Genomic DNA, 12,820 nt, shown 5'->3' on the forward strand with positions numbered 1-12,820 from the left:
GTTTTCTGATAATCATCAGAATTCCTGAAGACAAGCCTTTCAGTGACAGTCTATCGTATATATTTATAACTTCCTCTATTTAGGTTTGTCAATCTCATTTCTATGGTTGGCTTACACATTGTGGTGGTGCCTAATTTACATCTGCCCAGAATTACCTGTATTTTTTTATTAGTAAGCCAAGGGCAACTTACAAAGCTTTTGTTATGCTTCTGTAGGTGCAACTATTTTTTAAAAAGAGTATTACTTTCAGAAATCTCAAAAAAAATTGCTTTTTTTTTTTTTTTTTTTTTTTTTTTGCTTTTTAGGGCTGCATCTGTGGCATATGAAAACTCCCTGGCTAGGGGTCAAATTGGAGCTACAGCTGCCAGCCACAGCAACGCAGGATCCAAGCGGTGTCTTTGAACTACCCCACTGATCACTGCAACTCTGGATCCTTAACCCACTAAGAGGCCAGGGATTGAACCCGCATCCTCATGGATACTAGTTGGGCTTGTTACTGCTGAGCCACAATGGGAACTTCCATTTTCATACATTTTAACTCTTGTTTATTTTTTGTTTTTAGAAAAAGATGAATTCTTTCATTTTTCTGCATTTCACATTTCTTCACCTTCTCTATCTCTGGACAAGTAAGCAGCCAGTTCTGAAACTGCAGATTCCCTCTCCACTAGCCAGTGGTGGGTAGTTTGTGCTGCACCTGGAGGGAACTGAGAATGAGACTAGCCCTCTAAAATAGGTCTCTTGCTTGTGGTAGATGTTTCTGTAGATGACAGTGGAAATGTATGAATCAGACAGAACACGGGACAGTAGACTTGCAGAAAAAGATGGCTGGCTATAGTAGGGCTCAACTCTGTGCCTTTAAGACAGGATCCCTGGCCCCTGTAAAAGGAATGGGCGGCTTACCCAGTTCCCAGCCTTCTTTTTCTCCCCTATAGTCTCCAACTTTTCTGCCTTTTGACCTGTTATTAATCCTCAGCTCCTCTGGAACTTACACTTCAGATGGTTATTAAGCTCTTGACCTTTGCTGCCTAATTTTAGTTTTTCCCTTTTGATGCTGTATCCCCATGAACACTACTGGAAATAGCTATCTTTGTTTTTTTTGTTGTTGTTAAGCTTTTCCTTGAGCATAGCTAACCCCACTAGACAGCACCCTTCTTTGTAGTTGAACTTCAGAGGAAAAAAAACTGACAGGCAAAGGGATGCATTAGGAAAAATGGATAGCCCTTCTTACCTGGTAGACAGGTGTAGTCGGGCTGTGAGCAGTCAAGGAGACTGCAGACTGGGGATGCCAAGGCAAGAAAGCAGTTGGTATCAGCATTGAGGAATGGGGCTGAGCACCAGGATGAATTTTTTGGTTGGTTGATTGGTTCAACCATTCATTTATTAATTTAGCAAATGTTTGGGACCGGGTATGTGCCAGGCATTGTGCAAGTTGCTGACTGTAGAGGGGTGAGCGATGTAGATGCGGTCTGTGTGCAGAGCTTGAACAGTTATTAACAGTAGAGTTGCATTTAAGTGTATATATCTTATTTAAACTGAAGCAAAAATATAAAAGAATGATTATAAAAGAGTGTGAGGGAACTTTTGGGGATGACAGAAATGCTCTTGATCTTCTTTTTTTTTTTTTTTTTTAATTTTCCCACTGTTCAGCAAGGGGGTCAGGTTATCCTTACATGTATACATTACAATTACATTTTTTCCCCCACCCTTTGTTCTGTTGCAACATGAGTATCTAGACAAAGTTCTCAATGCTACTCAGCAGGATCTCCTTGTAAATCTATTCTAAGTTGTGCCTGATAAGCCCAAGCTCTGATCCCTCCCACTCCCTCCCTCTCCCATCAGGCAGCCACAAGTCTTTTCTCCAAGTCCATGATTTTCTTTTCTGAGGAGATGTTCATTTGTGCTGGATATTAGATTCCAGTTATAGGTGATATCATGTGGTATTTGTCTTTGTCTTTCTGGCTCATTTCACTCAGTATGAGAGTCTCTAGCTCCAGTCATGCTGCTGCAAATGGCATTATGTCATTCTATTTTTATGGCTGAGTAGTATTCCATTGTGTATATATACCACATCTTCCGAATCCAATCATCTGTCGATGGACATTTGGGTTGTTTCCATGTCCTGGCTATTGTGAATAGTGCTGCAATGAACGTGCGGGTGCATGTGTCTCTTTTAAGTAGAGTTTTGTCCGGATAGATGCCCAAGAGTGGGATTGCGGGGTCATATGGAAGTTCTATGTATAGATTTCTAAGGTATCTCCAAACTGTTCTCCATAGTGGCTGTACCAGTTTACATTCCCACCAGCAGTGCAGGAGGGTTCCCTTTTCTCCACAGCCCCTCCAGCATTTGTTATCTGTGGATTTATTAATGATGGCCATTCTGACTGGTGTGAGGTGGTATCTCATGGTAGTTTTGATTTGCAAGAAATGCTCTTGATCTTGATTTCGTTGGTTGAAACTCATCAAACTGTATACTTCAAAAAGAGTGAATTTTGTCACATGTAAATTATGCTTCAATCAGACATAATAATAGTATCTATTAACTTAAACAACAAAACACTGAAACCCAGACAGAGATGCTTACTATTGTTACTATTGTCCTACAGTGTTTAGGAGGGTCTAAGGCAGAAAATGAAGTAATTGGCATTAATTTTAGACAAATTAAGATCTCTTATTTTAAAATTCCTTCTTAATGGTGAAATGACTGCATGTCCCAGAAATTCAAGAGATTCTACTGGGGGGGGGGGGATTTTGACTATAAGAAATATATAAACATCAATAGATTGCTCTGATCTTGCAAAAACCACAGAAATGGAAATTTTAAAAATTTCTTTCGTGTTAGAGACAAAAACCATAAATACTTATGGCAAGAAAGACATAGCTCCAACATAAAACTAGGAAATCTTAATGAAGAATATAAAACAAATGCAGAACTTGAGTCTAGTGCCATATCATATGTGTCATCTGTTGCTGTGTAAAAAAAAAAAGTATCCCCAAACTGTGTAGTTTAAACAGTAAACATTATCTCACACCATATCTGTAGTTAGGCATGTAGAAGTCCTTAGTTGGATGGTCCTGATTTGGGGTCTCTCATGAAGCTGCAGTCAGAATGTTAGCATAGGCTGCTGTCATCTCAGGCTTGACGGGGGCTGGAGGGTCTGCTTCCATGATGGCTCATTCATATAGCTATTGGCAGGAGGTCTCTATTCCTCACCAGCTGGACCTCTCCATAGGCCTTCTTGAGTGTGCTCACAGCATGGTAGCTGGCTTTCCCCAGCGTGAGCGATCCAAGTCAGAAAACATGGCAGAAGCCGTGATAACGCATGACCAACCTCAGAAATCATGTGCCATCATTTCTGCCATAACCTTACTCAGTGAGAGAGGAGATCACACAAGGATGTGAATATCAGGAGTCAGAGATCCTGGGGCCATTTTGGAAGCGGGCTGCTACTATACCCTAGCTGCTGGAGAAGCTGAGAAAGCTTCTAGCTGGCATTTACAATTCCTTTTGTAAGGAGTGGGTTCATGAGATGGGGGTAAGAACCAGAAGTGGGGCTTTTCCCCCAAATGGGAAGGGGATTCAGATGATAAATATTCACCGCATGTTTGAATAAACAAACAGAACAATGCTGCAAGAGAGTCCAGAAGTAGATTGTTTCAGTTTAATATATGACGAAAATGATGTTTCAATTTAGGGGAGAAAGGATAGTCTTTCATAAATGATCCTGACCTTGACCAATTATCCATGTAAACCAAAATAAAGTTGACTCTACTTTTTAATTTTTTATTAAAGTATAGTTGATTTACAGTGTTATGTCAATTTCTGCTGTAAAGCAAAGTGACTCAGTCATACGTAGATACACATTAATGTCCTTGGTCTTAGTTTAATGTTTAAAAACCTTCAGTATTTCAGCTGAGACGTGAAGCCACTGTAATTATTTCCTCATGTTAACCTTTTGGTAGTTTTTCATCAAGCAATTTATGTGATATTTAATATTTCTAAATTATGGACCTTGTTTTATTTTTGTCTCTCGAACAGTAAATGTGTTTTAATGTAATTGTAACTATCATTTACATTAGTTCACATTCTGTCTTTTCAACTAGTTTGAACTACAAATTTGGATTATTTGTGATCTCTCTAGGCCCTGCCCCAACTCAACACCACGTTACCCTACTTGAGAATTGACTTTGGGTTTATACAATGGTTATCCGCATTTGCTAATAAAATCTGGCAGTGCCGTGAGTCTCTTACATGCAATCAGAAAGGTCAAACCTGTTATAAATTAAATTCACTTCTGGTCTTATAGTTTACATTTGTATTTTCTATTAAAAGCAAAAATCTGGAGTTCCCGTCGTGGCGCAGTGGTTAACGAATCCGACTAGGAACCATGAGGTTGCGGGTTCGGTCCCTGCCCTTGCTCAGTGGGTTAACGATCCGGCGTTGCCGTGAGCTGTGGTATTGGTCGCAGACGCAGCTTGGATCCCACGTTGCTGTGGCTCTGGCGTAGGCCGGAGTCTACAGCTCCGATTAGACCCCTAGCCTGGGAACCTCCATATGCCGCGGGAGCGGCCCAAGAAATAGCAACAACAACAACAAAAGACAAAAAGACAAAAGACAAAAAAAAAAAAAAAAAAAAAGCAAAAATCTGGGAGTTTCCATTGTGGTGCAGTAGAAACAAATCTGACCAGCATCCATGAAGGCTGGGTTTCTATCCTTGGCCTTGCTCAGTGAGTTAAGCATCTGGCTTTGCTGTGAGGATCTGGTGTAGGTCACAGATGCGGCTTGGATCTGGCATTGCTCTGGCTGTATTGTAGGCCAGCAGCTGTAGCTCCAGTTAGACCCCTAGCCTGGGAACCTCCATATGTCACAGATGTGGCCCTAAAAACAAACAAACAAAAACAATCTCCCTGGAGTCTGCCTTAGAAAAGCAGGTCAATTACAAAATATCTATCCAGTTGTCCTCTGCCAACTTTGGATACTAAAAGAGCAGAGAGGAGTTGAATTTCAAATAAGAGATTTGTTAACTTTTAAATTATGGTAAATAAATTTGCTATTTTACATGACCCAGTCAGCCATGTTGATGGTAATTTACTTGAGGGACTTAGAAGTTTTGGAGCTGGAAAGAATCTTGGAAATCGTGTAGTTCCACAACTCTCTCTGCATTATATTCTTGTCAGGCGGCCTTGAGGAAAAATTGTGCTATACATGATAACATGATATGCTTCTCCAGAGGTTAAAGTAACAAACATAACCAAAAAACCCCCAACATTTGGTATGGAAATGAGTTGCATCAAGAAACAGCTCATAAGAAGTTCCTGCTATGACACAGTGGATTAAGAACCTGACTGCAGAGGCTTGGTCGCTGTGGAGGCGTGGGTTTGATCCCTGGCCCCGCACAGTGGGTTAAGGATCTGGTGTTGCCACAGCTGAGGCATATGTTGCAGCTGCAGCTTGGATCAACCCCTGGATCCAAAAAAAATGGTGCAGCCATAAAAAGAAAGAAAAAAAGAACGAACGGAAAGAAAGAAAGGGAAAGAAAAGAAGGAAGGGAGGAGGGAGGGAGGAAGGAAGAAAGGAAGGAAGACAAGCTCATAAAACTGGTAGTTTTCATTGATTTTTTTTTCTTTTTTGCTTCTGGCAAGATGCAAGCATATCTACATCATTGTTGGAGGGTGTGTGTTTTTCCATTAGCTCAGTGGAATAGAATTCTCAGTGTGGAGAATAGAATTCTCAGAATGGAATAGAATTCTCAGTGTGGAGAATAGAATTCTCAGAATGGAATGTTGTATAAACTGGCACAATTTAAGATAGAAAAACAATCACAGAACTCCATCAAGTTCTTAGATCCAGACTTCCTGCCTCTCTTCCTTGCCAGGTGCATTACTGGCCTTGGGCCTTATTATATTTTGACTTGTTCCTCTCGTCCTGATTTCAGCTTCGCACCTATTTTCATTCTTGCTTCTGTTCACAGTCATGGGTCTTGGCTTATTCTGCTCCTAGATACATTAGGCTTCTTTCTACATTTGTCTTCCTTTTCCTACTCTCAGCAAGACCCCTTGCATAGTTGCCAGATTCACAGGGGGACATAAGGAGCAGGTCGCTGAAGGAACACTGGGATGGTGGATGAAGGGGCTGAGAGAGAGAGAGAGGGAACACCTTGTGTCCAGCACCCGCTGATCACCTGTGGTTCTCAGCTCTTTAGCAGAAGCACTGGGGAAACAGAGGTGATGTGGAATTCCTGCAATCCTAAAAAAGAATGTTTTTTTCTTTTTCAGTCCTAACTTAAGCTAGATTGTTTTTCAACTCTTATCTGCCCGTTGGTTGACATCACTCACCTTCAAATATCTATAAGAAAGACGGCATTTGGGGGACATTTTTCAATCTATTTCTAGCAAACATAATTAGGAGGAAGTCGTAGAAGCAGTGGAGATCAGTGGCTGCACCAAGATGAAAATTGTTTTGTTTTGAGATGGACGTCATCTCTGAGCAAAATGAAATGAGCCAAAAGGCAAATGGGAATGTAGACAGGTATGCCCAATTCCTTTTAAAGTCCCCAAAACCTATTCAGCCTTACATCTGCCCAATCCTGAATGATTTTCGAGAAGAGAGAGACTTTCTAGCAAACAACATCTTCCCTCAGCTGAATGAACTCTGCAATTCCCGGGGCATGTATTTCAAAGCTGTGGACCTGAGGTGGTCAGCAATGAGGGCCCAGGCACCCTTACCCTCCAACATGATTAGACAGCATTTTGGTCTCCACTCGCAAAATCCAAAGCTCTGTCTCAACTATGTGAACAGCTGCTTTCCCTTTTTTATCTGCTTTCAGCGTCAGACATACGGGGACATTCCCCCCGGCTACTCATGTGTCATGTTCGCCAAGTCAACTGACCTGTCCAGTTTATCCATTGTGGAACAGACTGTCCATGTAGCTGCAAAAAATGGTCATCCTTGGGTCCTGGAGAATCCCAACTTCAGTCTGATGGAGTTAGAGATCATCCAAGCAGCATTTCTGAACGAGTCTCAATTTCAGTGTTTTTACTTTAGGATGGAAACCACGCTGCTGAAGACTCTGGATGAGAAAAAGGAGGAGGGGCTGTCCTCAGGTTTCCAAATGAACAGTGAGGAAAAATTAAAGATTGAAAAGCTTAAGGCCGAGATTATTAGCAAAGGGCTCCCCGTCAGATTGTATAGAGATCTCCACGAGTTGGGTGAGCTGGTTCTCAAGGACTGGTTGGTTGTGATAGAAAAACTTTACCTGGCCACTATAATGATGGAAAAATATAGGTTAGTAAATATGGAGATAGCCAGGTCTGTCATTATAGGTGCATGTGTTTTGTATGTCTTCTTTGTGAAGGAAATTTTAAATGATTAGAAATATGGAGTTCTCTTCATGGCTCAGCAGTTAATGAACCATGGAACTAGGATCTATGAGGATGTGGGTTCAATCCCTGGCTTTGCTCAGTGGGTTAAAGATCCAGCATTGCCATGAGCTGTGGCTTGCAGATGCGACTGGATCTGGTGTTGCTGTGGTTGTGGTGTAGGCTGGTTTGACCCCTAGCCTGGGAACTTCCATATGTTGCAGGTGTAGCGCTAAAAAGAAAAAACAAAAAAACAAACCAAAAAAAAAAAAACCCTCAAGCATATAAAATTGTTACCATATTCCTGTAAAACTGAAGATTTTTGAAACAATAAGAGCGAATAGCGGTTCATGAAAGATGAGTTGGGAAGTCAAGGAGCTGGGAGAAGACCTAAAATATCTGGCAGTTAACATGTAGACCCAGAACAGTTTCTCAGCCTGGGCTGATTTTGCCCCTAAGGGACTTTTGGCCACATCTGAAGACATTTTTGGTGAGGGTGTGCCAGTGGCATCTAACAGATGATCAGAGTCACTGTTAAACATCCTACAGTGCACAGGACTGCCCACCCTAATAAACAGTTTGCCAACCCCAAATGTCAGTAATGCCAAGGTTCAGAAACTCTGATCTAAAGGGAAAAGGACTTTTAATTTTCAAGTGCTTTTTTGCAGGTTATTGCATTTAATCTTTGAGGTTTAGCCCTGCAAGGAAGGTGCTATAATTCCTGTTTTACAGATGAACAAATGAAAGCTGCTGTGTAGCAGTTAAGTGACTTGCCTTAAACATTGAGGGTCATTCCAGGATTTGAATCCAAGTCCTTTTATCTCCAAAATCCATGCTCATTTGCCTTCACAAGCAAACTCAGTAGTCCATGGACTCAGAGACTAGTCCATGGACCAGTAGCCTTGGCATCACCTAGCAACTTGCTGGAAGTGCATTCTAGGTCTATTGAATTAGAATTTGCATTTAAATAAAGAAAGATGGCCAGGTGAGTGGCATGCACATTAAAGTTTGAGAAGCACTGCTTGATATCGTATTGCCTCTGAATGAAGTGATTACATTTATTTTGAAAACAGTGTCTTATGGACATTTATAGATTAAAAAGGGAAAAGCAATATCAGAGTAGGGCAAAGATTCTTCACTTCACTTCACAGACAGACTCTGGGAAGGATCTCTGAGGCCCTTAAAATTACATGAAAAATAGAATGTTTATGTGCATATGTGTGTTTTGGCTTGTGTCTTTGATCAAATCCTCAAAAGGTTTAATGACCCAAAAAAGACTATGAATTACTGTTGTATGAATTACTGTGAGAATGCAAAATGCAGGTGGTACATTCTCAAATTCTTTCAGGGACCAAGCAGGCATAGTCCTTGTAATATGGTAGGAAGTGGATGGATTTGTGGTCAACTGAATGGGAGGGAGTTGACCCACCTAAAGTCATTCACATTCATTGCTGGGGGTGGGATGTGAAATCCCACTTGTGCTGCTCAAACAGAATTGCCTAAAAGCCAAATCATTTTCAAGTCCTAGAAAAGAATATTTTCTCAGTCATTATTCTTTGGGTTCCATGTGACTCAAAGTGACTTCAACAAAAAAAGAGCTTATTAGTTTGCATAACTTTAAAGCTCAGGATTAGGTTTGTGTTCAGCTCAGACTTCATCCAGTAGCTCAAATGAAGTTATGCCCTGGTTCTTCACTATTTCTCTGCATAGCTCTGTGGTCCTGATGTTGCCTCAACTCCTTGGTTCCTCCATCATGGGGGGAAGATGGCTGTAGCAACTCCAGGGTCAAGTCTGGTAGAAGTGGCTCAGAGTCCTGACAGTGAGTCTTTCTGTCTCTGATTAACTAGACCTGGACTATATGCTTATATCTGGCTGAGAAAATGTGTTGTTCTGATCGTCTATATGTCACCTCTGGAGCTGGACTGAGTCAGATCCACTGCAGTAACATGAACTGAGAGTTGAGACAAGGTGGGACCCCAAATGATAGTCTGGGGCTCTTATGGGAATTAGGGTAGGGCAGATGGATGTTGAGCTGTCCCAAAATATCTTGAATATTTACTACATGCTTGGAGTTTTAGAATGTCCAGTGACAGATATGTTTTCAGATCTTAGATTTTTCAGTTCCTAGCTGTGTGACCTTGAGAAAATAATGTAATATTGGTAAATCTTGGTTTATTCTTCTGTTTACTGGATTAACATTAAATACCTTAAGAGTAATAAATTTGACCATTCTCAATCTGAACTGCATCCAATGATTAATATTTACTAACAAAATCTATACATAGAACTACCATATGACCCCACAATCCCACTCGTGGGCATCTATCTGGACAAAACTCTACTTAAAAGAGACACATGCACCCACATGTTCATTGCAGCACTATTCACAATAGCCAGGACATGGAAACAACCCAAGTGTCCATCAACAGATGATTGGATTCGGAAGATGTGGTACATATAAACAATGGAATACTACTCAGCCATAAAAAAGAATGACATAATGCCATTTGCAGCAACATGGATGGAACTAGAGACTCTCATACTGAGTGAAATGAGCCAGAAAGACAAAGACAAATACCATATGATATCACTTATAACTGGAATCTAATATCCAGCACAAATGAACATCTCCTCAGAAAAGAAAATCATGGACTTGGAGAAGAGACTTGTGGCTGCCTGATGGGAGAGGGAGGGAGTGGGAGGGATCAGGAGCTTGGGCTTATCAGACACAACTTAGAATAGATTTACAAGGAGATCCTGCTGAATAGCATTGAGAACTTTGTTTAGATACTCATGTTGCAACAGAACAAAGGGTGGGGGAAAAATGTTTACATGTAAGAATAACTTGATCCCCATGCTGTATAGCAGGAAAAATAAATAAATTAATTAAATAAAATATTTACTAAACATGTTCAAGAATCAATCCTTTCTGTGTATTGGGTACAGTTTGTTTCTCCTTAGTATCCTCCTTAGTCTTTAATTTTGGTTGCTATTTTTATTTATTTATTTAATTTTTTGTCTTTTTGGGGCCACACCCATGGCATATGGAAGTTCCCAGGCTAGTGGCACATCTGAGCTGTAGCTGCCAGCCTACACCACAGCCACAGCCACACCAGATCTGAGCAGCATCTGCGACCTACAGCACAGCTCACAGCAATGCCAGAAACTCAACCAACTGAACAGGACCAGGGATGGAACCTGCATCCTCATGGATACTAGTCAAGTTCATTACTGCTGAGCCATGACAGGAATGCCCAATTTTGGTTATTATTGAAAGATGAGCTTGTTTTAGATTTTAGTTTTGGATATACAATATGCAGATTTTATGTCTGCATTAGAAGGTACATAATGGATAGATTATTAAAAAGATCTTTAGAAAGCAGTGCTAAATTATTTTTCTTTTTCATCTTTGGTAGCCTTTATTCACCCAGGGAGTTCCAAAATCTCACAGCTGGGGAAGCAATAGGTCAGCGGGTAGCTGATAGTTATCATAAAACAATATAGAGCTATCAGTTCATACTCTTGATCTTTAGAAGCACTTCTGAGGTCCTTGGAGATACCTGAGACTAGTGGGTGAGGTTTAAGTTTAGCTAAAGAGATTCATTAGACTGCGGGATCATCTCTAATTCTAAGATCTTGAAATGTGAAACTGACCTTGGCTGGACTGTTGGTCCTCTAGGTCTGTTCTGGTCCTAACCTGAACCACAGGGCAGCCCAGTTATCTATGGAGGTATAAGGTTTCTTGAGACCTTACCTCATGTTCATTTTCCTGCCTCACCCCATTTAAAAAACAACAACCCCCACCCTAACTCTGGGATATAGATGTCTCCAGAGGTAGGAGGATACTTTGGCAGTCCAGAACACCCTTTAATTAAGCAGTGAGTTCAGAATCACAGTAAACTGCAACAAGAAGGAATCTCAGGAAACCCAGATGTCTGGCCCTGCCGTATATTTTACCTGAGCGTTTAAAGGGCTTACCCAATGGCAGAGTTGTGACTGTACCCATAGTTGTCACCGGATTAGTGCATCTTATCCTAAAAATAGGCCCCACTCCCCCAACCAGTGCCATAGATAGAAACATGCACATATGCCATGAAATTGAATTAGGTAACTTTATACTTAAGAATCTTATATAATCTAAAAAGATGCAAAGGTGTATGTAGCAAATCTTTTTTTTTTTTTTTTTGCCCTGGTCATTCTGAGGTCATGAAATAACCTGAAATCCTAAGTAGAATTTCATGTCCAGATAGCATGAAGAAGGTTAAGTTACTTGCCTATAGCTTCCTTTCATGAGAATGTAGAATGGTGGGCTGTGAAGTATGGCACTAACATAGAACGAAGGTGGTTTAGACACAGAAGGAGAGATACTTTCCTGGGCCTTTATCATAATTAATGGAAAGTGCATAACTACAAATCTAAGATTTTAAAACGTATCTTTTTGTCTGTAAAGACTGCAAGCACAACTTTGAATATTTCTGCCATGAAGAGTTCACTGAGAAGTGCAAGGAAGTGCTGGTTATTTCCAAGGAATCCAACAGGACCTTTGAGATCTTGGAAAGATTTGCCTTAAAGGATGGTTTAGACTCTGTTCTCAGGTTAAGATGTCAAGAAATCCCAAGCAAAACCATCTGACTTTTGTGAATATGATCCCCTGAATTTGGAATGTCTGTGTCCACCCTTTCCTGCAGGAGAGGCTCCCACAAAGCCACACTAGGTTAATCTCATCAGGTTATCACCCTGCAACTGCCGAGCTTTCCTGATTATTTCACTTATTTTCTTCCAGTCTCTTTTAGAAGATGGTAAACCCTGGAGGGCAGAGAGTTTGCCTCCTTTTTTTTCTCCCATAGATCAGTTGGTCTAAGTCATTCCTGCCAATGCTGGAATGATTTTAAGGAAATGAAGTTGGATTAGGAAATGTGCAAATGTTTCGGCACAGTTTGTATAATTTACAAAGAGCTTCTACATACATCATCAGCTCATTATTAATTACATTAAGATATTCAGCCAATACTTATTAAATGCCGACTACAGGCCTTGGCATTATTTGTGTTTGTGTGTAAGAAATCGTGTTGTCTTACCCCGAGTTTGCACTCCTCCTCTCTTATCCAGTGTCCTCTGCATTAACCCCCGCCCCCCACCCCAGTATCTTTTCCCATAGACTTGAAGAGGCTGGGGCATGAAGAAGGAACAATAAGGTTGTGGGTTCTATGGTGTCCTTCCCAATTTCAATCCTAGAAATAGAGAGGTTCCTGGGATCATTTTATTTCTCCCATCCCCATCCTCCAGTTCTTAGCACAGATCTCATTTCTTCTGGGAGAGTTTGTGGATTTGAAATAAACACAGTGGCCAGAATGGCACCTGCCTCTCCTCCACCAACTCTGCCACAGTCTCAGCACCCCCCGTGATGGGCAGAGCCACCAACATTCTTGTGGTTCTGAGAACCCACGCTGAGGGGAAGATGATT

The 12,820-nt window shown here is 41.0% G+C and overlaps 1 pseudogene across 1 annotated transcript in view; it reads left to right on the plus strand.

Moving 5' to 3' along the window:
- The first annotated feature begins 6,342 nt into the window (after positions 1-6,342).
- LOC110260780 (putative tetratricopeptide repeat protein 41) overlaps positions 6,343-12,820 on the plus strand; it is an 85,851-nt pseudogene continuing 79,373 nt past the window's right edge. Inside the window, exon 1 of the transcript XR_014845344.1 lies at positions 6,343-7,364. The product of XR_014845344.1 is annotated as a putative tetratricopeptide repeat protein 41 (transcript). The remainder of the gene's footprint in view (positions 7,365-12,820) is intronic.

Source organism: Sus scrofa, chromosome 5 (assembly GCF_054392235.1).
Source record: "Sus scrofa isolate SSC_HxYL_T2T_F1_AM1 chromosome 5, Sscrofa_HxYL_maternal_Yorkshire_Landrace_v2.0, whole genome shotgun sequence".
Lineage (NCBI taxonomy): Eukaryota > Metazoa > Chordata > Mammalia > Artiodactyla > Suidae > Sus > Sus scrofa.